The sequence below is a fragment of the Episyrphus balteatus genome, chromosome 1, assembly GCF_945859705.1.
Source record: "Episyrphus balteatus chromosome 1, idEpiBalt1.1, whole genome shotgun sequence".
NCBI classification, from domain to species: Eukaryota; Metazoa; Arthropoda; class Insecta; order Diptera; family Syrphidae; genus Episyrphus; species Episyrphus balteatus.
The window spans coordinates 32715341-32743150 of NC_079134.1; positions in this window are offsets into that span (position 1 = coordinate 32715341).

Below are 27810 nucleotides of genomic sequence, written 5' to 3' on the forward strand. Positions count from 1 at the left end.
ACTAGTTCAAATTTGAAACTCTTTTAGTATATACCTAAGTAGCTCGATGGGTACGGTACCGGACTATCAATCAGGACGTACGAGGTTCAAATCCCGCAAAATGCGTCAAGTAAGTAAAGAAGTTTTTTTCTCAATATAATTGTGTTGGACATTTAATTTCAGAAGAAAACTTTGACTGGATGGGAAAACAAACAAAAAAATGAAAAAAATAAAAATAATAAAATTAAAATATAAAAAATTAAAATGAAAAAAAAAAATAATTTTTTCTTTATTCTATTTGGAATATACCTCGTTTAGACTTTCACAAGCCTTCGACAAGTCTGTTCCGAGCTTCTAAATAAAATTAAAAGCCTGTAGCAGTAATACAGATTTTCAAATTTTGAATGTTGCTTGTTTCTATAAGGCATTAAACACATGTTTTGAGTCTCTCCAATCAACTTGCATATCGTCGGTGAAACCAGAAAAGTGTGTAACTCCATTTTAGCAAATTTTATAGGAGAGCAAAAAAACAAAATCGTTTTGACGGCATTTGTATGAGTTTTCATTTTCTAATTTGCTAATAAAATAAAAACTATGAACTTTAAGGGGATTCTCAGTTTAAGGAACGGTAGATATCAGGTTTGTCTAACAGATCGCATTCAAATCTAATTTTCAGAAAATTTGGAGTTACACACTTTTCTGGTTTCACCGACGATATGACTCTTCTAAAGCCTATCACTATCAAGCTTCTCGGGTGGGCCAAAAGGGCTTCTCTATGGTCGTATACAAGCAATATTTCTAAAATCGAAACAGCTTCGTTAGACCCTTGTGGAAGTAAAATTGTTAGTTGGGGCATTTTAGGACGGAGGGGTAATTTTCTAAAAAACTACTAAAAAATTATTAAAAAACAACGGCAACACTTACAGTTATCATTTTTCAAAAGCTAGAATTGTATATTTAATATGAGTTTTTAAGGGGGGGTTTCCATAGCATTTTAATGGAAGATGGTTGACTAATTGTTGTATAACTTTTGCAGTTTATAAGATAATCTTATGAAACGTACTTTTTTGAAAAGGTAATAAACGTACGAATATTTTTGCATCATTTAAATTTTAGAAACATTTCTTGTGCGATTTTTATATGGGTCGAAAATGATTTTTTTCCTGCAAATTTAGATTGAATCAGAATTGTGGTTGGGGCACCGTTGTTTATAAACTTTTTATTTTTTTTTTTTTTGTTTTATAATGATCAAATGTGTTTTCATGCAACGCGTGAAACAGATTTTTTTTTTTTTTTTTTTTTTATTAGAAAAAAAGCTTCGTTAATTTGTTGTAATTTCATGCTTTTTTACTCACTCTTCTTAGAATAACTTTACCGTTTATTAGTGTTTTTAGATGAAACAAAAAGAAAACAATAAAGGGAAATTAGGAGAATCCAATAAAATTTCTAAAATTTAATTTGAAGTTAGTTTGAACGGTTAATTTGAAGGAAAGGTGTCAAAATGCACTTTTTTAGCATTTTGGTCGTGGGGCAAAGCGTGATTATTTTTTAAAATGTTTTTGTATTTTTTAATGAGAAGTTAATAAAGTTGTTCATGCAACCCGTTTGCCAAAAAAAAATATTTTTTTTATTTACACACTAAAAATTTGATTTTAATAAACCAATATTTGCAATCTGTTTTTGAGGAAGGGGCAGTCAAAGCATCCACAATTTATTTTTATTATTTTTTTTCATTATATTTCAAATCAGTTTCAAAAAAAAAATATATATTTTTGCTCACAGTATTTTTAATATAAATTGTTGAAAAAGTGTCTATTTTAGCTTTTTTTACTTTGAAAATTCCATTGATCACGCACACATGCAAATTTAGTTCAAAAGAATGCCACGCATAAGCTGGCGCTAATGAACTCTTTTTTTCTGTTCTTTTCTATTTATTGAAAAAAAACTTGCTCTGGCGCTCTCATTTTCTCGTTATATTTTGTTTTTGTTTTTTGTGTTTACATAATATGTACTTTTTTTTTTTGTTTCCTATTTCCTCACTCAGGCAGGCAGAAATCATTCATGAAATTATGAAGATGCTGCAGAGAGTAGGTAGATAGTAGATATTTTTTGCAAGATCATTATCTTTTGTTTTCAAAAAGGGTTGTTTTGTTCTTGTTGACTCTTGGGTTTTTTCTAACAATTCATTTCGTGTTTATAATATCGCACCCGCGGTTGCGAGTTGACACTTTTGGGTTTTTTTTTTTTGGTGTCAGCGAAATTCTTTGCATTGTGTAATATTCACATCGCTCGTGCGGGGATATAGGTAAAGGATTAGATATGTGGTATGCATTTGTTTGTGTGTAAAAATGTGTATTGACATTTGACATGTGCTTGTGCACAATGATTGATTTCTATATTTAGGTTGATTTCTGGGTTGTATTGTTTATTATACTACACTCGCGCGTGCGTGCGGGGTTATATAATATAAATATATCGTTTTGTTTTTCATAGTCTTTGTTTATATGTTGCGGATTCGGTTTTTTTTGTAGGTTTGTAGGTATAATAGTTATATTTTCGCGGGGGAATGTGTAAAGGGTTATATAAGTGTATTTGTGGTTAGAATGCACCTGATGGTATTTATAGAAATAGTTTTGAATAGGTGAAGATGCTCAGTATGTTTCCTTAGCAAAAACAAAGTTTTTAAAATTACACCTACTGAGGAAACAAGCAAAAAAGTAGCTAATGCCTATCTGAATTTATAAATAAAATATCAGTTTGAAAAAATAGATCATTTTTTTTTCAAAGTGTTGAGATTGAAAATTATTTTTGAAAACTTCCCTAAACTTTGATTACATAATTGAAAAATTAATTTCAAGGTTTAAAAAAAAGTAACTTATAAGTTATTAATGCTGCCTTATTTTTGTTTCCTAATAATGTAGTAAATAAAAAACAAAATCGATTCAGTTACGAACTGAGTTCATTACATTGCTGACTTTAAAAAAAATCTTTATTAAAAAGGTGTTGAAAGTAAATTGGATTGATATCGAGTCCATCCTCAAACAACATACACATAAGCACCTAAACATTCTATATACCTATTGTAAGTAGTGCGAGACAAAAAATTTATCAACGAAGAACAACTCAAAAGTGAGCAAGAACCTGAAAATCAATCCTTCTGCGCATCTACTCATATTTTTATACAAACTACACAAAGGATACTGTCAAGTATATTATATCAATGCACCCACATAACAAATCCTCTACCTGCTTCTCCGCTGAACAACTATAATTATTATTATAATGCAAAAAATTTCTCTGATACACAAAAAAGTCAAATGCCATCCACAACAGCAACATGGAAACAAGTTTCTTTTTCATTTCAAAAATAAATAGATATACACTCCAGAAATCTTTCATGAAAATATTGAATTTCAAACCAGTTTTCGACCACAAACACCATATCTATATAAAGATCTATGTATACCTACATCCACTTGCATGTCACCCCGCAAGCGTGAGTGCGATGGCGATCTCACAAAGAGACAATGAATGAAAACCCATAACCAACATCCTGAGAGTAAAAAACCAGAGAATTCGATGGCGAGAGAGCGAAACACATTCACTAATACACACAAATGCTTTTACATGAGATTTGACTTTGCTGAAAAAGGGAACCCAGTCTTAAATCAAGTTATTTTAATCAGTTGTTTTTGAAATAATCGATTTCAAAGTCAACATTTGTGAAAAATAAGTATGAAAAAATACATTGAATACAATTTTTGTCAAGACTATGGATTTCAATTCAATTTTAATTTAAAAATTAAAAGAAATTGGGTAAGTATTAAAAACAAAATATTTGATGCACACATTTTGAATTGAATTTTTTTTTTAATGCAGAAAATTAAAATTAAATTTTTTTTAATTCAAAATTATTTGTATTTGCAATAAAAATTTTATTTTCAATGCAAATACTTTTCAGTTGGAGTAAATTTTTTTTTTGATTCAATTTTTTTTTCAGTTTCAAAAATATTTTTTTTTTCTAATGCAAATTTTTTTACTTGCAATAAATATTCATGCCTATTAATGAATTCGCTCCCGGGGAGTTGACTCTTGACTAGATTCGCGGTAGATTCGCATTCGCGATATTTTGTTATTAGATATTTTTTAAATTTGTAGGGGAGAGTGGGGCTAAATGTAACAGGGGTAAGAATTAACAGCTAAAAAAAGCGATGTTCCTTTCAATATTAAGAAACGCGTAAAGGAGAAAAATGCTCAATTTTTGAATATCTACCGGCACATTTTCTTCAGATGAAGATTAGACGACAGGGTGAGAAGTTACACTAGTGGTGCCCAAAAAATGCATGTTTGTAACTTTTTTTTTTAATTTTATTTTTGGTCTACCTCTTTACCCGAAAAAGATAGAGTGCTAAGTGTTTTTTTGTTATATGCAACCGTGTTTTGGCTCAAATTGCGTGTATGTGTTATGTCTATATCAGTTTCGCTTTTTTTTTAAATTGATTTTATGTGCCAAATTTCATGCTGGGGCTAGTTGTAACATTTTTCCGGGGCAAGTTGTACCATGTAAAAACCTACCTATACTGAAAAACTGTTTACCTAATATAATTAACAACCCTGAATATGAATGCTTGTAATTGAATTTGTATTTATTTTGAAATTGGAAACACATTTTTGAACCACCATTTGAATTCATAAAGCTTATAAAACAATTTATGAATTCGAATAACTTTTATTTAAGACTACTGTCAAATTTTCTCTGGAAATCTTGGATTTGCTCCACTTTTTACAAATTTGCACCAAAATTTCATGACTAAGATTTGTTTTTATTGTTATTAATTAAAAACAAATAAATATAAACAAATAAAGGTATTTTTCTCTTATTTTTAGTTCTTGGTACAACCTACCCCGGTATGTGTTACACTTTGCCCCGTATGTGGGGTAAGTTGAAACAACACGATTTTTTTTTTGGAAGCTATATTTTTCAACATTACCGTTATGTTTTGCTAAATTTTTATGATGGATCTTGGAGCTAAAACATGGGTCTTTAATTTAAAAAAGGTCTGGTTGACCCACTTTCAAATTTGTAGGAGAACCATCGATTTTAGAAAAAAGTGTTACATTTGGCCCCACTCTCCCCTAATGGAAAACAAATGCATTAAAAAATGATTATTTTTTTCAACTCTGAACCAGCTGTGAAAATTTTAATAGCTATAAAGGATGTATTCAGAACTTTGCGAAGAAAAAAAATGTTGATTTTAAATAAAAATAAATTACGGATGCTTAGTAAACTTTCAAAAAATTCTTAAACCTCTTTTCAAAAATTGATATTTTCTAAAAAAAATTGGTATACATATTTAAAAAAAAAAAAAAACATGTGTGCAATTCACACGTGGTAGAAGTGAAACCTTGCAAAAAGAATCGAAAAAGTCTACCTATTTTTATTCTATCACCTTTAAATCCACCCACCTATAATAAATTTTATATCACCCGAAAGCTTATTGTTTCAGCTCAAAATATTTATACCGACCATGTCTATACAACATCTACAAAAAGAGCTAGAATTTTTTGAACCCAATCAATTTTTTCATCAAAAAAGCACAAAAATCAATCTTTTTTCTCTCATTAAATCTGTTTTTTTAATTAACAACCCGTGATAAATTTTATATCATCTGAAAGCTTATTTCACTTTTTATATGACGTATCAATCAAATTTCTACCACGCCTAGAAAAAAAGTAAGAATTTTTTAAAGCCAACTATGTCGAAATTTGAAATTGAGAGTACGGTACTTCCTACACTGGCTGGTCATCGGCAACAGATCTCCACAGGTGTTTTGAGGTATTTTTCAATTTAAGATTGTGTAACTTGTAGAGCACGTACCGTTATGTGTGATATATCAAATAAAAGGTTATGTTATCAGCATGCGTTTATTGCAGTTTTCAAATGTATAAAAATTTCCAAAGTTGAAATTAGAACGAAAGATATTACAATTTGAATGAAAAAAAACAGACGTTTTTAGAGCAAAATAACAAACAAAAATCGAGGCTTTTGTTTAAAAAAAAATAAACAAACAACAGTCGAGAAAATGTGTTTATTTATCTTTGTTTTTTTTTTTCTCTGAAAAGTCCTGTTTTGTTGCTTTTAAATTGTAATATCTTCAGTTCTAACTGCAACTTTTTAAACTTTTATACATTTTTGAAAATTGCAATAACACGAAAAGTTTTCAAAATAATAAACCAGTGCCACACCATACAAATTTTTTTCAGGGTGTTGCTCTGAAATAAAAGAAAGAAATTGAGTATTTATAAAATATGGAACTGTTAATTAATGAATTAATAATTAATAAATAAAATTAAAATTAATAAAAAATGAAAAATATTTTGTTTGATTAATTATTTCTTATTATTAGGCAATGTTTTAGTGAAAGAATTGTGAAAAACAAAAATCAATTATGAGCGGAGGAAGCTCATTTTGTGAAATTTCGGAATTTTTCGAAATTTCACAAAAACTGCATTAAATCGAAAACCGTAAGGATTTGGGATGAACAAGTTACCAAATTCTGAGAGCCCTTAAGTTGATCTATTAGCATATTTCGTTTGATCCATTACTTTTGGGACACCCTGTATAGTGTGCAAGTTAAAAAAAAAAATAAAACACAAATTGTTTTTTAAAAGATAAAAACGACCTCCTGAGCAATGTTGAGATGAGAACTGAAAGAAGTTAATAGCTTAATTTCATTTTTAAAGGAGTATTTTGAAATGAAAAATTTCCAAGATCGTTTAATAGTTTTTTTTTTAATATAAAAAAATTAAAAAAAAAATAAAACTAAAATTTTCATTCTTTTTTGTTTTGTAGCAATCATTTATTTACACCTTAAGCCAAAAATTGGAAAAAAATTTACTATACCTATCTCATTTGTGAAAAATTGAAAGATGAATTAAAAAAAAAGTTAGCATAAAGTTAAATTTTAAAATGTTCGTTAAATTGAAAAACAAAAACCATTTCATGTCAGGCAGGTATCGTTAGTAATGACTTTTGAAATGTAATGATTTTTTAAAAATCAATGGAGTCTCTACCAAGAAAATTGGAGTACCTCGAAAATTTGGGGAAAAATCTGAAAAAGTTCTAACCTCAGATAAAAACAAGTACCTTATGGTATTGGTAGGAATTAAAACTTGTAGGAAGTATTGTGTACCTAGTTGAAATTGATGTAGGTACTATTTATTATTGCACTGGTGAAATTCACCTTTGATTTCATGAATTTCTGAATAGTGCGGGATCAGAGGTTCTTTTTCTTTAACGACCCCGCGTGGCCTTCCTGTGGCTTCTTTTTTGTTCCTTTATTGTTCTCCTAGTAGAACCGTACTTTACATTGCACGGTCTATATCGACGAGTTGTTGCCATGAAGAAGTATAAGAAGTTCAAGAAAAATGATGATTACACACATGATGATCGGATCGGATTGTCTACCTTGGCTATGTCGTTTGGTGCACTTTTTCTGCCTCTTCGTCTTTAAGGTCTCAGTGTCTGACATCCCGCACATTCTGAAGAGGTCCACTTGTTTTTTTTTTTGTTCTTTCTTTCTTTTTTTCGATTTTTTTGTTGTTGTAACCAATTAAACAAATAGCGCGTCCATCTCGAACGCTTCATCCATGATTGGCAGGTATGTTATTGTTCCAACAAAGTGTTATTACGATCCCATTATATATGCTTGAGGAGCACGGTTAAGGAATTCCCGCCGCATTCAATTCAGAGTTATCTGTAAAGTATACTCTGTCTGCTATGCCCCAGCATTGCTATGTAGCAGAAAGACTTGAAGATCGCCTTCCAGATGAATATTGGGATGCTTGCGGCGTCCTTTATTGGAATGCAATGCACCATCACTCTTTTTTGAAGCGGGCAATTTACGCTGACCACGATCCGCGCACGAACAAACAGGTGGATTCCGTTCCCAGCGTTGATTGGTGTGCGCGCCCAGCTCGATCTGGTGATCGATGAGGAATCCGTCAGAAGTGATCGTCTTCGTTGAGATTCCCGCACAGCTTTTGCTTTTGCTACACATATAAATTTCGATCGACTTGAGTCCGAGCAAAAGAGCATTGGGCTCATGATGATGATGATGATGATGGTAAGAAGGTCTTTTTGTATATGGAGAGGATTGTTGTATAGTAGGTATATAAATGATGGTTGTGGCCAGTGGCGGGCGGTAAACGGGCCGATTTATTTCATCGGCCTTTTGAATGTGCGTTTTGTTCGGAATGTGATAATGGGATGCGCGGATGGGTTATTTGGATTGTTTAGGGCATTTGAGAACATGGGAATTTTCGAATTGTTCCTTGTGGTTTCTTGATGTTGTTGCTGTGCTGCGCATGCATGCATGCATATTGTGTTGTTTAGACGGGGTTATATTGGGCTCTCATTGTGTTGCGGTTTTCCAAGAATAAATGAAACGTTAGATTGAGGATTATTTGGAATTCTGGAGAAGCTGTTTATTTTTTATTTTGTTTTTTTTTTTCGGATTTGGTCATCAGTGGAAAAGGGTTAAGTTGATTTTTAAGAAATGCAATTTTAATTTGACGACAGTAGGTTGAAGTTGTTTGAATTATTCATCAAGAAGCAAGCGTTTTTTGTAAGCTTCTCAAAACGTTTACTGATAGTCTAGTTTGACCTCACCATCAGTGCTACTTCAGTAAAGTACTTTTTCGATAAGAGATATTCAGACTGCATGACTTGTTTGGATTTCAAAAAATTTGAAAAGGTGTTTTTGTAATTAAAATTTCATTGGGCTAAATTTATACACTAGCCCAAAAAATTAATGATACAAAAAAAAATTCGTGATATTTTAAGTGATTTTCGATTGGCCATATCTCAGAAAAAATGATAGCATTATTTCAAATGGTGAAATGATTTTCATTGCAACTATCCAAAAACCAAAATTATCCAAGTTTTGTTTACTTATTTTGCTCTTATGAAAAAGGGAAATTTTTTTCTGATAAAATGATTATTAATTTTAGAAAAGCTTTTTATTAAGCTTTAAGTTTCTTTTGTTTCAAACTTCTACGATTTTTTTTTTTTTTTTTTGACTGCATCAAACCAATAACCATGCTATTGACTTTGACTATCAAAACCTATAACAAACGGATCACTTTACAGAAAATTCAAGGATACATTTGAAAACTTACTTTATAATTTTCTACAAAGGAATCATGTGTACTTTGTTAAAAAAAAAGCTTTGTTAAAGGCCAAAATGCCTTTTTTGTCATAATTTTTGAACTAATTGTGGGCCTACAAACAAAAAATAATGAAATTTATTGGGACTACCATGGTTAGTTGAGAAAGGTTTTAAAAGTACCATTCGTGTACTGGTGTACTGAAAAAAAAAATCAGCTCACACACCATTTTATAATTGTAGTTACACAGAGAAAAATATGACCCGCTAAAAACTAACAGATTGCCATATTGTTTTACCGTCCATACATTTCATAAGGAAATCTTATTAAAATCACCGATTAATAATGTTTTTTAAGGAGATTTCTTTTTATTTTTATAGAGAAAATCTTATTAAAATTTGACTGAAAAGTTGATTTTTTTTTGCAACTTACCGCTAGAACAAAAATCGCGATCAATATTTTCATGGCAGGTTGGTTCAGGTGGTAAGGTGGGCGACTAATGATTTGTAGTCTCCAGTTCGATTCCCAGCCTGGTCATCGTTTTTTTTATTTTTTTTGCAGATTTTAAAACAATAAGGAAAACCCGATTGTTTTAATAAGGTTTCCTTCTTGGATGAAAACCATAGAGAAATCTTATTGTTTTTGTTCTATTTTATGTGGTCTCTGTGTACTTTTGATAAAAGCTAGAGCGTTGGTAAAGCATTCGCCTTGCGACTCAGAAATTCTTGGATTGATCCCCAGTGGCTGCCAATTTTTCATTTTTTGTATTCACAGTTTAAGCAACTTTGATTTAAGGATGAAACTACAAATCACTTTAAAGTAACAATGTTCTACTTTTAATTAAAAATGCCAGAGCCGGCTATTTATCGCCAAACAGGCTCCTTGAACTTTTAACTCGCTCCTTAAAATTTTGATTTTCGATTTATCGGATTTTGGCTCTTTTAATTTCGAACTTGGCGATTTCAGGCTCCTTTAAAATCAAAGCATTTTATAGCAAAAATCCATACAAAATGTGAACAGACAACCAATTAACATACATTTTCGATTAGATTTTCATTTAAAATTTATTTGTACGCCCGTAGGTAAATGAGCATGAAAACCAAAATATATATCAACAAAATAAAAAAAAAATAATGACACTTGAAGTCTGATAAGCAAAAGTTATTTGAAAATTAAAAGAAAAACATTTTTAAATCTCATGCCACAAAAATTGTTTGCGTTTTTTTTTTACCATTTTTGAAAGCGGCTATTTTTGGCTCCAAGATTTTTCAAAATCGGATCCTGCCTCGAAAATACTCTGGCAACACTGGAATCAACGTAGTTTTCGTTCATTTTAAGTTGTTTTTTCTCTCTTTGTAGCTTTTCTAGGTGCCAAAAACCAAAAAAAAAAAAACTCAACGATTTTTATTCTTGAAAAAATATTTGTAATTTGAGGTTTTTAAGGTGAAATAAATGAAATCAATCAATTCTTATTTCTTACCCTTACTTAAAAGGAAACATTACTGTCACATAACTAATTTTGTCAAATCCTTGTAGTTTTATAAAGAAAGTTTTTAACTATGAAACATAAGCCAAAATATTTTGAAAAATTAATAAGAAATGTAGGCCCCTTAAAATACGGCCACATTATTAAGAAAAAAAACTGCAAAAAATTTTGTGTCGCAAAAGAGTACGAAAAATCTAATGTATGTTTTAGCCTTTAAACCTATCCAATTTTCTTTTTTCATCAAACTACAAAGATATGACAAAATTAGGGATATTACCTACATTTTTTCTTTTAAAAGGTGTTATCTTGGGCTAAACTCCAAATAGCTGGATATTCACGCACTGACCTGCAAATGACCTGCTTGCAGCAGTTTTTGATTTTCTTGATTAAAAATGTCAGTTTCCCTTCATAACCTCTTAATTTGTAACCAGAGACCAGAAATAACAGTCAACCTTTATTTTCAATCGGTTTCTCTCTGAGAGTTACCATATTGCTTGAAATACGTTTCGGTTAAGGTTTGAGATTAATTTTAAAAATCAAAAATAAAGGTTATCGGTTGAGATTTTTACAAAAAAAATAAATGGAAAAGGTCAACCTTTAACCGTTTTCGATGAAAATAAATCAAAAATGGTCAATTCAAAGGAAAATGTCGAATATGTCAAGAATGTCTTTATATTGCAAAAATAAATATGAAAATTATGTTTTTTCTAAGTTTATGTATTAAATAATGTTTGAACTAAATAGACTCTCAAAGCTCTTTAAAGTAAAATTTTAAGACGAAAATGTGTTTTCCACTATGATTTGAGTCGCTGGAACGACAAGCACAACCAATGCAATTTGGAATATTTCAAGAGACCGATGTTCTAATATCTAGGTCAAAGCGTTCAGCTTCCAGAAGCGTTTTCGCCCGCCCAACTTCAACTTCTCGGAATTTTGAAAAAAAAAAATGAAAATATTTGGGTACAACTCCCATCCCTGTAGGTGCACGCGTTCTCAAATCGGGAGCACTTAAATGTAAAAAAAGTTAAGCCCGATTCTGAAAAAATAGGCATGATGTGGCGGTTTAACATGGAAGATGATTTTTTAAAAATCTGACAATGTGCAAAGCGTAGGCCCATGACACAAGCTATCAATTGGCATCACTCCCAAAAAATTGCTCTCAAGCGGTCTAGCTTCCAGGAGCGTTCAAAGATTCGGGGATTTTTCGAAACAAAACTTTTCCCCAACTTTCAAACGCAATTTTCTCGGAATTTTGAAAGAAAATCCAAAACCCGATTATAACACTATCGGGTAGCTGAAAATATAAGCTTTCATATGGCCCATGTCTCTAGGAATTTATACATTTGCAGATGAGATTTATTTTTTTCTCTCAGCGATAAATCGCACTGGTTGACCGAAACATAAAAAAATACAATATAAAGGTTTCTCTCAGACCTTGACCGAATTTTTTTTTAAATAAAGGTTATTTTATGACCTTTATTGCAAATGGCGACAAATAAGAGTTATTAGGAACCTTTCAAAAGGTTGAGATTTATTTCTGATCTCTGTTTGTAACCAAATAACAAAAAAAAAAATCATTAATTTAATGAACAGTGTATACTGACGAAAAGTACTTACGATAAATTTGCATTATCTACTCTTAATTAACTGATAGCTACAAGTTGTTTAGTGTTTAAGAGATCATTTAAAGTGATGACCCAAAAACCTTGTATTGCACATTTAACAAATATCCCCTACTAATGTTTTCACCTTAACTTGTGTTTTGCAAAAAAAAAAAATTAACCTTTCCCTTTAAGTTTCTCCAATTTCACGCCACTTGTTTCACTCGCAATATTTTTTTTTTTTAACAAACCGATATTATCTTTCTCTCGTGTTTTTTTTTTGATTTGAGACTAAAAATCATGCGACAAAAAAATAACTACAAAACTCACCATCAAGCGCAAAAAATGAAAGAAAGAAAGCCTCCAAATGAAATTGGCTCCTTATCCGGTTGATTAAGTAAATCTTGCAAACAGGATCGCACAAAATCAGCATTCGGTGGCAATAAGAATGCAATTACAACGCAATAAATCAACACACGATCGCATTGCATTGCATTACTTGAGGCGATAAAATATTTGCAACTTCTTCGGCGACAATGCGTCGTCGTTGGTCGGTCGTCCGTTCCATTCATTTAAAACTTGTCCATATGCAGCAGCCAAACGATGACACAGGTGGACCATAATGACATATTCAAGTCCCCCCCAAACATTCACAAAACTTTAATTCGAGTGTAATTAAGTAATTTCTCAAGTGCGATCTCTTTTGTGGGGCAATCAACAGCTGCGTTGTGCACTTGCGAATACTTATAAGAATGAGGAGGATCATTGTCAACAGGCTGAGGGCATCCGAATTGAAATTGGCCATTTCAACGGGAATGAATAAAAGAAGGTCAACAATGTATGGAAGAAGTTTTGTTTTACTTTTTTTTCGAGCTTGGGTACGGTCCTGCAACAGATCACGGTTTATCGCTGATTCAACGGATTCCAAACGCAATCGTACAAAAGTTCACCAACCCACAAATAACTTTGTTGGATGTCCAGCAAAAGACCGTTATTACTGGACCTGGACATTCTTGGCAAAAGTTCTTTTTATACAAAAGTAAAAGACCATCACCGAGCAAGTTCTGCATCTTATTTATGACTTAGACAATTTTGACAAAAAAAACAACAATCCGTTGGTTGATTTTCTTGGCCAAGAGAAGCAAACGTACCGAGGACCATAATGTGAAGAATCAGAACCAAAGACAGAAACCGAGAATTGCAATTTTTTTCGGGGGTAACTTTAATGTTTTGAAGTTTTTTTTTTTATTTTATTGCCTTTAACTGTGCGGTGCACTTGGCTCAAACAATTTATTGTCCAAAAAGTCTCGTAATGTTTTGGAAGTTGTTTACCTTTTTTTTTTTAGTTTGTTTGTCGTTTATTTGCTTGCAGTTGAGTTATCTTTTGTTGTTGTTTTTGTTTGTTGGTCATGTCCTTTGGATTATGGGCTGGCACAACGCCGAAAAAACGATTTAACATCGATTAACAAATATCCACAATTGAATATAGTTTTTTACTTGTTAGTCGTACAAATAAGTTCAAGGGAATCGTCACTTATTTGTGACTATCTGTCCAAGAAATAAAAAAAACAGAAATATGCCAATCACAGGGTTTAATTCTTACCTTATTGTGATTGACATTATTTGTCTTAAAAAAAAAAAGATACAGAAATTCTGTCAATAAGAGTTCCATGTAATTTTTGTGGATTCTAAGCTATTTCTTGTTCTTTATTTAGTTTTTTCGTTTTTGTTTGCACTTTCAAATTATTTTATTTATCTATGATTACTATTATTTATTTATTTATTTAAAAGCAAATACAAATATTAAAAAAAAAACTTTTAAGAAAGTTCGATGCTCAACTCTTTTGTTTATTCGAAAATAGCTTATATTAAGCTTTTCGATTGCTTTTGTGTTTCAATATTAATTCATAGAATGAAGTGTAAAAAGACTCATGTGAATGCACATGAGGTTCCATTCACTTAATCACACAATGTGAGATATGTGTCATGAGACATTTCCCATGAGAAACATGTCTCATTAGAAATTTCTCACGGGAAATAAAGTTTTTCGAAAAAATGTTAAAAAAAAGAGGTTGTCTGTAAAGCCGTAGTAGAATTTTTTAAAGTCAACCATGTCGAATTTCCAGACTGAGATTACGGTACTTCCCACACTGGTAGCTGGTCATCGCCAACAGATCTCCACTGGTGTTTTGAGGTTTTTCGCAAGTTTCTTGATTTAACACTGTGAAGCTTGTAGTTAGTCTACCGCTATGTGTGATATACCAAATGAAAGGTAATTGTATCAGGATGCTCATAAAAGTTTAATAAAAGTTTCTATCTGCTCTTGATCAAAAGTTATAACCTGTTGAATTCTAAAATTTCTATTTTACCGTTATCTCAAAATTGTGTTTACGAAAATGATTAATGCTTCGCACACATTTAGTCGTTTTCATGGTCTATCATTACTCCATATACTTTACTCCTTTATACATTAAACAAAAAAATATAAAAATAAAAATTGAAGCAAATCGGTTAAAAACGGTCCAAAAACTTGTTTTTAAAAAAATTGTTTCTTCCGTTATTCAGTCAAAACTCACTAAACGTATAAGACCAAAAAACCTACATGTCCTATAAGTTTGAGATTTTTTGAACGCTCCAAAAAAAAAGCTGAAAATCAAAATCTACCCAAAAATACCCCTAAAAAACAAGGTGTTTTTCAAAAATTCATATTTTGAAACGCAGAGTGTTGGAAAAAAATCCATGTCAGACCCCTAATTTTTTTTCCCTCATCTTTCACTTGGCATCTTTAGAATTGTCAAAAAAAAAAATGTTCCCTACCCAAAATCATCATTTTGTCAAAGCATCAACAAGTGTACTTCGTTCAAACAAAACGTTATATCTTAGTTTCAAAATTTTTTAGAATTTTTTCTTAAATGCAGTTATTCTTAAATTAGTCTCATCTATCTACAGCAAAAAAAATTAATTCTCTACGATTTCGCGTTTAGATTTTATCCCAAATTTCATCTTTCCGTTTTACCCCTGTTTACCCTATTAAATGACGGAATTTTTAAAAATCCTTCATTTGGATTAAACTTTAGGTTATTATCTTTCAAATAAGCTATAGGAGATTTTTGTATCTCTAATATTTTATTTTTAATTTTGAATTGAATTTTTTTTGCCGCACTGCGAAAGTGCGAGAGTGTAACGTTAGAAAATGGCGTCACTTTTTTGTGGTGGCTGCCATGGTTCATCGATTTATAAGACGTTGTCACGTCAAAAAAAAAATATTGGTATGCTATTCTTAAGAAATTATAATTCAACTCATGAAAACCAAAATATAAAAAAATTATCAACTGGTTAAAAAAAAAATTATTTAAAAAAAATTTAATCGAAAAACAATTTTTTTGAAAAGGATATGGCACATTTTTCTATGGAGCTTGGGCCCAGTGTGTTCACTAACGAAATTGGTATCAAATGAAAGGTGACGGTAAGCACATTACGTGGGTAAAATATTTTCAAATTCATTAGTGGGGTTTTGGAGATATTTGAGTTTGAAGTTTCGGATTTCACAATCAAGATTTCAGCTAATTTTTCGAACAATTAATCGTAGAATGCGTAATAATGGGTGTACAGAAATAGTATTGGTATCAAATAAAAGGTATTTCTCTTGTCTATAAATCTGTATCAAAAGTTTTTTTCTTTGTTAAAAAAAATAATACATATTAGGTATTTACTTCTCAAAAGGTGATTTTTTTTAGCGAGGCATTTGGCACATCGAAATATCAAAATATTCAGTGGTGACATGCACTTTTTTTTGTAATTTTTCGATAGCTTAATGTGTTACCTTTAATTCTATATATAAAATAGTTCTATAAAACATACAAAAACCTTATAATAAGCAAAATACACAAAAACGCGCTGAAATATGCCTATTAAATAATAAGAATAGAAACTATAGTTCAGTCAATGGGGAAAAATCTGGAAAAAGCTATGACGTGAGCTAAGTTTGAATGCAGTATTGAAGAGGGGTTTATCCCAAGTACAAATCTCAGATTGCGTATTGTTTGGTCTTGTGGGGCGACCGCCATTTTGAAAAACGCATTTGTCTCAATATCTCGAGAACGACTGGTCGGACAGAAAACTAGAGAAGACTTTTTAGATTGGAAATTAGTTAATCTTTCTTTTTCTAGTACATCATTTTTCTCTAGGAGTTATAATTTCAGAGTTACACTACCAAAAATTGTGTGTTTTTTGATATTTTAAATATTTTAAACAACCCTTAGAGTTAAGTGCGGAATTTATGAGAATGAGATACTTTGCGGTTCTGTTACTCTGAAAGTATAACTCCTAGAGAAAAATGATGTACTAGAAAAAGAAAGATTAACTAATTTCCAATCTAAAAAGTCCTTTCTACGCATTCTACGATTAATTGATCGCAAAAATAGCTGAAATCTTGATTTTGAAATCCGAAACTTCAAACTCAAATATCTCCAAAACCCCACTAACGAATTTGAAAATATTTTACCCACATAATGTGCTTACCGTCACCTTTCATTTGATACCCATTTCGTAAGTGAACACACTGGGCCCAAAAATGTGCCATCTCCTTTATTAAAAACTCAGAAATCAAGAAAACGGTTCTATGGCAGGTACCGTTAATAACTGTTATGAAAATATTTTTTTCATTTTAAAAGTAGGATGTTATTTTCCAAAATACACGTATTTTTTTTAACAAAATCGTTGGAGGATTTTTTGAGAAAAACAAGCTCTTCCATTTTGATCATATGGCAAGTAGGTACGGTTAATGTTGGTCAATAAAATTAATAAAAAGAGTTCTTTGCTATAAACTTTGTTTCAATTATATGTGAAAAATAGTAAATCATAAACTTTTTGTGTAATGCCAAACCAGAATTTGTTTTGATTTTTTTGACTGGATTAACTTCAAATACAAATTTTAAGATCAAACAGATTTTTATTTTTCAAATCAGATATAAAATTCTATTGTTTCAAGGTGTTACCGTTGTTTTTTTTTTGGACACGATTTCTTCATCTTTTTCACATCTTTTTGTGGAAAAACATGAGCTGTATTGCATAGTTCCATTTGAAGATTTAGTTATTCGAATGTATAATAAACTGCAATATTTTTAAATCAATCCACCAGATTTCTCCATTTTCGTGATATGATGATAAAACCATATGAGCGAGCAACAAACCTTAAAGATGACAATCGCTAATAAATTGTCGCTCTTTTAAGAACACTGTCTGTTCGCGTTCCCATTTTTGGATGTAAGAAACAAGTGAATAATGCGTAATGTCCCTAACCAAACAAAAAAAAGAATTCATATTTAACCCTCTCCAAGCTTTCAGAGGGGCTATCTGACCCTGATAAATGCCCTTTACTTTTCCATTGAAAAAATCCACGTCCATACCATCAATTGCCAAAAAAAAGTTATACCCAAATCAAACTCAATATGGCCTTTATTTTTATTTTGAAAAAAAATTCAATTTCAAGGGTTCAAATAAATCTGCATGCCATTGCCATGGTCACCAGAAATATTGTCCATGGTTATTCAAAATACGAACAAAAAAAAAAAAAAAAAAAAAAACAAAAAATTCAAAACATTTTTGCTGGCATGTGGCGCACAGGTATTCCAAGTGCGTTCAACAAAGGAAAAAGTGTTCGTTCTTTGTTGCCCAAAAACATAAGAATCGTGACTCGTAATTTTAGGCCATCAATGGTATAAGTACGGTACCTATATTTGTATAGAAGTAGTTTTAAAATTGTTATCGACAAACGGAACGGATATCGAATGTTCACATAAATAAAATCAAAGAATATCGATGGCATCAGAACTAGGTCAACATTCAGAAATGAAGAAGAACTTCTATGGAATTTAAGGTATTTAACTGTAGGTAAGTACTGTAATAATAATAATCAAAATATTATTTCAAACTATTTTATTAATTTTAATATATTCAATAATGCAACACGTTGGGCATTTAACTAACTATGCTGTTGCACCTACCAAAAGATATTTAAGAATTTTTACTTGCTCTATAGGGCAAGTATTGGTTTCGTGTAGAAAAAAAAATTGAGGTTTTAATCAAAACCAACATTACAATGATGGAGAAGATCAAAAAAGTGGTTTTCGTCATGCCGTCCGTCGGTCTGTGCGTCTGTGCGTCCATCTGTACATCGAGCTAGGGCCTAAACGGATGGATGGATTTGCTTGAAACTTGGTACAGATGATTTTTACGTAATTCCCTAGACCCGTTTTTTTTTATTTTTTTAATATCTGAATTTTAACGCATACCTCCCATATAACGTTTTCGAGGTATTGCAAATTTCTCGAAAACGGCTCTAACGATTTTGATCAAATTTGGTGTGCGGAATACTCTTATTGATTCCAACAAAACTGCGTTTTTAGTTTTTCTCAAAAAATGCGGAGAATGGAAATATGGCGTTGCCGTTTTTCGAAAATTGACATATTTTTTAAGTTCATATATTTTATCAAAGCATTAGTTATTTTATTTAAAATTTACAGAGATCATTAGGTATAAAATGTTTAAAAAAAAATATTTTTAAAAACATTTTTGAAAAAAAAAAAAAATGTTTAATTTAATTTTTAAACTTTTGATTTTTTTTTTTTTTTTTTTGATTTTTTTTTTTTCTACAAAATCTTAAATTTCCAATAGATATTTAAGATAAAGATACTGTGAACTACAAGAGCAAGTACGTGCGACCCAGTCGTGCATTTTATTTAATTTACATAAGTATTTGTGTTTTATTTATTTACATTTGCGATATTGCAGTAAATAAATAAGTTATTACGTACGTTACATGTCATTCTTTACTTTATAAATATCATTATGTCATATTGTGGCTATTATTAGATACATATAAGTACATATAAGATTTTGAAATAATGTCTGTTTTATGGTTGTTAAGATAATAAAATTTATTTTAGTCAATGATACAGGATAAAAGTGGCAAACATAATTATTTCCATTTTAGAATCAAAAGAGGCCATAAATAAATCTATTCTAAAAATTTGTTTTCTTCAAAAAAAATTTTAAATATTAAACTTATATCAATAATAGATCGAGATCCCGCCTATGACGACCTTCCCTCATCGTTATACCAGTTGAGTTATATTTTTTTTAAAGAAACAGTATGCATATGGGTTGCCTGGTGATAATCTGTCTAGGCATAGGGTTGCCATGCTTTAAAGTTCATATTTTGAGTTTTCTCGAAAACGCCACAGTCTTTGAAGTGTTAAATAAATATTTCGTCAGAGAAAACTAAATTTAAAAATTTGTATATTCAGGATTTTTAGAATTTGACATTTTAGTAGGGTAAACCAAGGTGAAATTAGAAAAAGGTCCAACAGCTATTTCCTCAACAAAAAATTGTAGAAAAAAGATTGATACTGGAATCGATAGATATTGTTAATATATAAAAGTAATGTTTATATATAACAAAATTTGAAAAATCTGAAACTCAAGATATGGACGTTCAAAAGACAAAACCATTAAATTCGTTGTTTGAGAAATAATTCACCAAAAATTATCAAGAAAAGTATTTGAAATAATATTTATGTTATTAGAGAGAAAAAAGAAAATAACTATCTATAACGTATCTGTCAAATTTTTGATGTAACTTAGTTTTTGGCTCCTGTGTATTTTAAAAGAATTACAGATTTTTACATTTCAATATCTACACTGTAAAACAAAAAAAAAACGAAATTTGAAAATATTTTTCTGGTGACCTAGTACGTTTTGTAGGCCATAATAAATATATTTAAACTGCATACTTTGTTTTTTCAAAATCTAGATTTAGGGACAAAAACGATTTTTAGAGACCTTCAAACATCGCAAATAATCTAGCCTCGTCAATTTTCAACCGATCTTCATAAAATTTAAGTCATTTGATTAAAACTTAATATTGTTTCAAAAAAATTATCAAAATTAGCATTTTTTAACCGACTTCCAAAAAGGAGAGGAGGTATTCAATTCGTCTGTTTTTTTTTTAGACTTATCATGACTTTGGACTGGGTGAACCAATTTTGATAAATCTTTTTGTATTGGAAAGCTGGTGCCTGCAGTGTGGTCCAATTTCAATTTCGTTCAGTTATGGCTATAGAAAGTATGAAGCTATGATTACACGGTCAACGAAATAGGTCAACGCGTTGACTCTCTGACGTAAAAATGACGTCACAATCTGTCCCAAGAGTGTCACGTTGTGTGATCGTCAACGAAAACTGTTGTCATTGCGTTGACGGGTACGATGACACTCGCGTTGACACACATTTTTGGGTCAAAGCTATTGACTATTTTCGATGACCGTGTAATCTCTCTGTCAATGCCATTGGGACGCGTTGACAGGGTTTTAGGACTGGGTGTCATGGCAATGACCCTGTCCCAGCGTTGACGCGGCAGAATTTAATACCGTGTCATCGTTTTAGAATGACATTGTTTTTTGTATAGAAATATGATGAAAGTTGGATTGGGAAAATTTTTTGTAGGACGATTATTTGAATGGTGTACCGGTTTGGAGATGAGGGCGGTCTCATTTCACCTTTTTGTTTTTTTTTTTTTATCAAAACACTTTTTGGTATGGCCATGTTGGATGCAAAAAAAAATTTTTTTTACAAAAAACCAAAAACCATTTGTATATTCTAAGCTACATTTTAAGACCATAACCATTAACATTGGGTGCGGCGTTCCTATGCTATAAGCGTTTGAAGGTGGCCATGTTGATTTTTTTCAATTTTTTTTAAATCAAATGTCGAAACTTTTTTATTTTTTTTTTCTAGTTTTTCGACACAAATTTAGTAATTAAAAGTGCATTGCGTATATCTCGAAATATTTACATTTCAATGCAACAATGTCAAACTTATTTCCTTTTAATTTTTCTATGAGAGTGATCAACAAAGTTTTGCGAGTCAACTCGTTGACACTGCTAAGTAAATGTCACGTTGACACAACTGCGCGTCAAAGTAATTTAGGACAACATTGACGCAATAGTGTCAATCGTGTGATAGTCAATGTTTTATGCATTGACACTGTGAACGTTGACGGTGAGATGACAGAGAGATTATGGATTTTTTCTTGACGTCAGAGAGTCAACGCGTTGACCGATTTCGTTGACCGTGTAATCATAGCTTGAGAAAAAACATGTTTGGATCCATGGAAGTCGGTTTTGTTTTTTTGATAAAAATGATTTTATCTACATAGTCGGAAAAAGTATTTTGACAAAATGAACATTTTTCTGCATTTTTTGTATAAAAAGTGCTAATTTCTGAGGGAAAAAAGTATTTAGAGAAACGTTCTTTTTTAATGTTGGTAAGGTAAGGTAATGCATTTTACGTGTTTCAACCACGCATAAAACTGACAGACTTGTTAAGGCTCCGATTGGTTAAAAAAGTGGGCAAAACGGCAGAACTTAACATTGAAATTAGTGCATCTTCTGTTGCAAGTCATTATTTCGGTGTGTCTGTTCAAAAAATCTGTGAAGAACTGAATTTATCGCGGGAAACTATAAATTACCAAATATGAAAACGCAAAAATTTGATTGTACATGCAAAATTTACCACGAGTGGACAAAAAATTAAAAAAATGCACTAAAAAAATCAGACGCATTTTGAGGAATTCACTTTAAATCGCGGATTGACTCGAAAAATTGGAAAACAAAGTATGTAGTTTAAATATATTCTTTCATTCATTATGAATCATTAAAAATTGGAAATAATTTTTGCAAAAGACACTTTCACGGCTTGTCTTGCTCACAGTCACTCAGTGAATGTTTCAAAAACGGGGAAATTCAAAAAAAAAATATGTATGTCGTAGAAATGAGTACTTTTTATACTAAAGTAAAAAAAAATTACAATGAAAAATGACAAATCAAAACGAATTCTATTCTTTTAACGTTCATGATGTTTAATTAATCCATTGACAATAATTTCATATCGAACTGAAAGAATATTATGACATCAACATTTTTATTAAACTTGCTCCTCCAAGAAAAAGCTTTAAAATCCGCTCATTCAATGTGTGTTTACAATATGCAAATGCTGCCAGCCAGTATGTTGATTATTATGCATATTTTTTATTTGCGTCGCGAGCGCGAGCTATAGCAATCGCTGCTAAATGATTTATCTTAGATCTTAATAAATCATTTAAAATTTGCCGATAAAATTAATCAATAGCCACACTTTATAATCGAAAATGTCGATTGATATGCTGGTCGCGCGAGTGCCCATTAAGTAATAATTCCTGATATCGAAGCTCTTGGCGGCAGCAGCGGCGCTATAGCTAGTCAAGTTTTAGCGGAGGCTTTTTTTTTTTTTTTCTTATGGGGACATTAAGTCCCAGCTTTATAGGTATCTCTATCTAGTTTTTGTCTCGTTCATATGCTTGCATTGCCATATTTGTAATAACAAAAACAACAGTATGCCTGCCTGGAAGCAGTCCCATAGAAAGACTGACTTGAATAGAAGCTAAGGTACTTTAAATGTCCAGACAGACAGGACTTCCAACAGGTCCACTATTATAATATTAGGCTTATTTGAGTGAGAGTAAGGGAGAACGCACTATTGTGGTATAGTGTTGAACCAACAATCATCTATCTTTTGGATTAACTAGTTATTGACTCTAGAGGGTGATTGCGGCGGCGAATCGGGCGTTAACGAGTTTGCACCTCATGCACAAATGGCCTAAAGTGATGGTTATATGGACCAGAGAGACTGATTTTTTTTTTTCTCTCTTTGTCGTCGTATCTCCATTTTTAAGTCCAATTTCCAAGATAATGTATGATGGAGAATGACATATGGGACGGGTATCCTGGAAATAGTTGAAAGTTAGCTTTTAGGTTTTGGGGTGTCATTAATTTTGCGTTTTTTTTGCACTTGGTCTGATTCAGAGCCTCTGTGCCCGGGTCTTTGCTGCGTGGTGGTGCTATAGAGTGCTTTATAAGTGTTAACGTTATTGTCACATTCTACCAGGCATAAGAGCTCATTTTGTTTATTTTGGCGATTATGTTGGTTGAATTAATTTATAGCGCGATGATAAATATTTTATTCAGAGATTATCTTTTAAAAAAGAATTATGAACGATCGAGTGATATAACTAAATGATGGAGATAATGTTTAACTGATGTTGAAGGGGTCTTGTTTTTATGTGTTTTTTGTTTGTGGTTTTGAGGGTGGAGTAAGCTTTAAAAAAAAAAAATAAATAAATTCCTGCATACTAATTTTTATTTTTTTGGTGTTTACAAGACAATGTTTGCGGAATGTTAAGTAATAAGCGTTTTCAAATGACAAGCTGACAAGGGTTCGTATGAACCTTAACATACTAACCCAGGTGTTCAAACTTAACCAAAAGCAATAGCAAGCAAACTTAAGAGTGATAAAAATAAAAGAAACATTTTCAGTAAAATAAAAATTGAAAATCTACACGACAATATTGTAAGAGTTGCCAGAATTCATTTTTGTGTAGACCATTCCAATGAAATTTCAAGTTTTGTTCCGCATTTTAATGTAATTTTTTATTTTTACATAAACTTTTTACTTCAATTAGTACTCTAAGGGAGAATGGGACTAAGAGTAACACTTTTACTAAAACCGATAGTCCTCCCACAAATTTGAAAATAAGTCAACCAAATCTTTTTCAAATTAAAGAGCCATGTTATAGATGCAAGAACCATGAACATTTCAGAAAATCCTAAAGGTAATTTGTAATTTTGACTGATTTTAACTTGCGTTTAGGATACCGGCAAAAATCGAACTCGAGATAACAATCAGACATAATATTACGATAATGGAGAATGCCAATTCTGTCTCTGTCTGTCTGTGCCTCGAGCTACAGCGGAGCCGTGAAATAACGCCGAACTCCAAAATTCGAATTTCAACATTCGGCCTCATTGCACTTTGTCAAAGTGAAATAACGCCGAGTCCCAACTGAGAAATAAGGCCGGATGTTTAAAAAGTGAACATAAAAATAGACGCAAGTTAACCTGTATATTAACCTTTTTTTATTTTCAAATAAGGCCCAAATTTATTAAGGCACAATGGCCTCAATACCAATTTGGGACTTATGTGCATCCCGTCGAGGTATAGGTTCCAAAAAAAAAAAATTCGCTCGAATTTTTATTTTCACACCGCAAAATTGATTCTCCCGGAAACTTTTTTATATGCAGGATAACACATTACAGACAACTTTTGATATACAAATATTTTTTGTACCGTTATTAACGGTAAGGAGGTTTTTTATTTTTGAGTTTCTCGTAATCGATATTAAAGTTTTACGAAATTTAAAAAAAAAAACACGTTTTTGAATTTTTTTTGAGACATCAAATTTTTGAAAACCGGTTGATGAGTTTTATGGAACTTTCGTTTTTATGTGTTAAGTATAATTTTCTTAAAATGTTAGAAAATTCAAAAATTAATTTTTTTTAACTAGGTACTCTAACGATTTTCGGTTTTTTGTTTTTGAAAAGTCCTTTTTATTGAAGAAATCAAATGGAATACTTAGTTTCGTGTAAAAGATCATTTAAAACGGTGTTTAATTAAAACAGATTTTATTTTTTACACTATCTAGGTATGAAATTCAAATTTTAAATGTTCCCTAATTTTGTTAAATAAAAAATTTTAATATAAAAAAAATTCTTTTATCATAAGAGCAAGTACGAGTCACCGTGCATTTAATTATTATTATTATTTTTTTTTTGTTAAATTCGTTAATCAGTAAATATTTTCTTTTTATAAAATCTTGCAAAAAATATTAATCAAAACTTTAAAAGAAAATGCCAAAATAAAACTCATCAAAAAAATGTTAACACTTATTTTTAAAATATCCAAAAATATGTCTTAATTTTAAAAGTACCTACAGATATTAAAATGCATTCGCATAGAAATTTCCGTTCAAGTAGATTGAATCGTCTACACTGTACAAGTAACTTCTGTGACATATTTTACATTTAAAAATATATTTTATTTACTTTATAAATACGACCTTATTTTCGATAATACACTTATCTAAAATATTTCATTTAAATCGGTTGAGTCGTTTTTTTTTGAAAAAATACATTTTTTTTTATTTTTTGTATATGACAGGTTTACCATTAATTTTTTCCTAAATATAAAATTTCAATTTTGCTGCTTGTACATAGTGCTGTTTTCAATATTTCGAGCCTTAATTCAAGGGTGTTTTGTTTTCAGTAATGTCCTTTATTTTTTAGTAATTTTTTTTCGAAGCAACTTTTTTTTTTAATCAAAAATATTCGAAATTATGATCCTAAGTGGGCTGTAGGTCTGTCTTGGAGATTTAATACTTCGTCGACGTTTCGGTTGTGATTTCAACCTTCTTCAGGACTCTAAATAAATATTTTTAATCTTAAAAATATTAATAAAATAGTAAATAAAAATCTATACTTACAATATTTAAGCTTAAAAAAATTTAAGAGTTTTCTTAAAATATTTGATGGTAGCTCTTTTTCTTTTTTATTTTTGTTATATTTCAAAATTCAATTAATGAAGTCTTGAAAAAGACGTTTCAATCAATCGAAATTTTAAAATAATGAGATCTAAATTTTACATTTGATAAGAAATTCAAAATTTTTGAACATCAAAATCAAAAATGATCTTCAAAATTCAAGTCAAATATAAAGTCTAGCCTAAAATATTTCTCTGCACAAGTTAGCTATAAATATTGCTCAAACCTTCGCAATCGGATCTCCTATTAACCGTATTATCTGTGTTTAAAATATGTAACATTTCTAGTAACATACGTTTGCTATAGTGCTTTTCAATTTGTAAAATATCAACGTTAATACATAAAGTCTGGCCTATGTCCTTCATCTATACAATGTAAAGCTAATGCTGTTTTTTGTGAATGTCCGCTATTTATGTCTGATCTGTGACCAGCTAAACGATTTTTTAGCTTTTGTCAAAATCTTAATTTTCATTAAAAAATATGTATATGTATATACTTTACTATTTTGTAGGTACTTATTGGAAAAACTTAATTTCGATAAAAAAGTTACTTATGTGCCTTACAACATTGTAAAATTGCTAAAACAAGGTTATTCTGAATAATTCTAAAAAGAAGTTCACATTCAAATTAAACTAGATTTTTGTATTTGATAATAATAACTTCAGACATGTCCTCTTAGAAGTAATATTTTATGACCATTAATTATGAAAATACAAAGCCTGAAAAATTAAACGTTACCGTTTACCAACAATTTCGCAAGTAATAATGAAATATTGAATTTGAATTTTATAATAACTGTAAATCCTCTTAATCCTAATATACATTTCCTTCATATCATTTTATTTTATCACTATAACCACACTACCATACAACAACACTTAGGTACATATCTAACCTCCCAATAATAGGTTCTTTAATTTGACCGGAAAAACACTTTGTTTACCCATAAACCACCTAATTGGTCGTGTTCTGCCTGTCGATGATCATCTCTCTAGCATCCGCAAGAAGGTGCAACAAAAAAAACCCTCCTCAACCATATAGTCTCCAATCGCAACACAGAAGAAAAAAAAAATATTGTCAACAAGCAGCGTTTCGCTGTTGCACATGCACTTTACTGCCACCACCATACTGACTGGCGCAAAAGTATTAATAACCAGGATCATATCGCTCGGGAACACATGGAAGGAAACCCAGTAGTGCGGAAAATATCACCTAAATGACCATTAGCGAACTGCTTTAACAAATCATCTGATAATTTTCCAGCTAAGTTGTCGTTATTGTCGTCCGCACTTGGCCAAATGGCCAATGACCATGGCCATGGTCACCGTATTAAAAAGGAAGCTGGCAACAGCAAAAAAAAAAAAAAAAGAGTTAAGTGTCTTCCCTTCACCGAACCATGTTTGTTGTTGTTGTAAAGTGACTTGGTGGACGATAGGAGACGTGCGATATGGTCCCATGAGAGTTCATATTGTCTCTCCCGGGAAGAGACCATCTGTTTGCGGCGGTAAGCACTAGCCTAGCTCAGGTGTTCGTTCTTGCAACTTTTCGTAAGAGATCTTGGAATCTATCGAAGCCAATTAGAGAAAGAGAATGACCGACCGCCTCGTCGTCGGATTTCCAGCGAAGGAATTCCAAAGTCGTTGTCAGGTATGACATCTTGCACCTGATTAGGAAGTGAGATGCTGGAAAAATTGTTCACACTCGAAAGGAATTCATCATCATCATCAGCATGGATCGTCTATGGCGAGCAAATCCTATGGGAGATGCACAACAAATTGCTGCAACATAATTCTTTCAATTCCTTCGCACAGAGAGAGAATTTGTTGGATATTGTTGTTTTTCAGAACTGGGACAGCGGATGAGACAAAAATCTGCATTTGGCAAGGGCACACCACCTCGCGATTGGAACAAGGAAACACACAGCCTGTTGTATACATGGGGAAGGGATATAGAACAACAACAAAAACATCAACCAGAATTCAGGAATAAACAAAAAAAAAAAAAAACAACCTCCATGCCAATTGAATTGAACTTCATTCTGATTCTTATCAAGAATCACGAGTATTTGTTCCGCCAGTTTCGTGGGCCCAGCTAAACCGTTTGTTG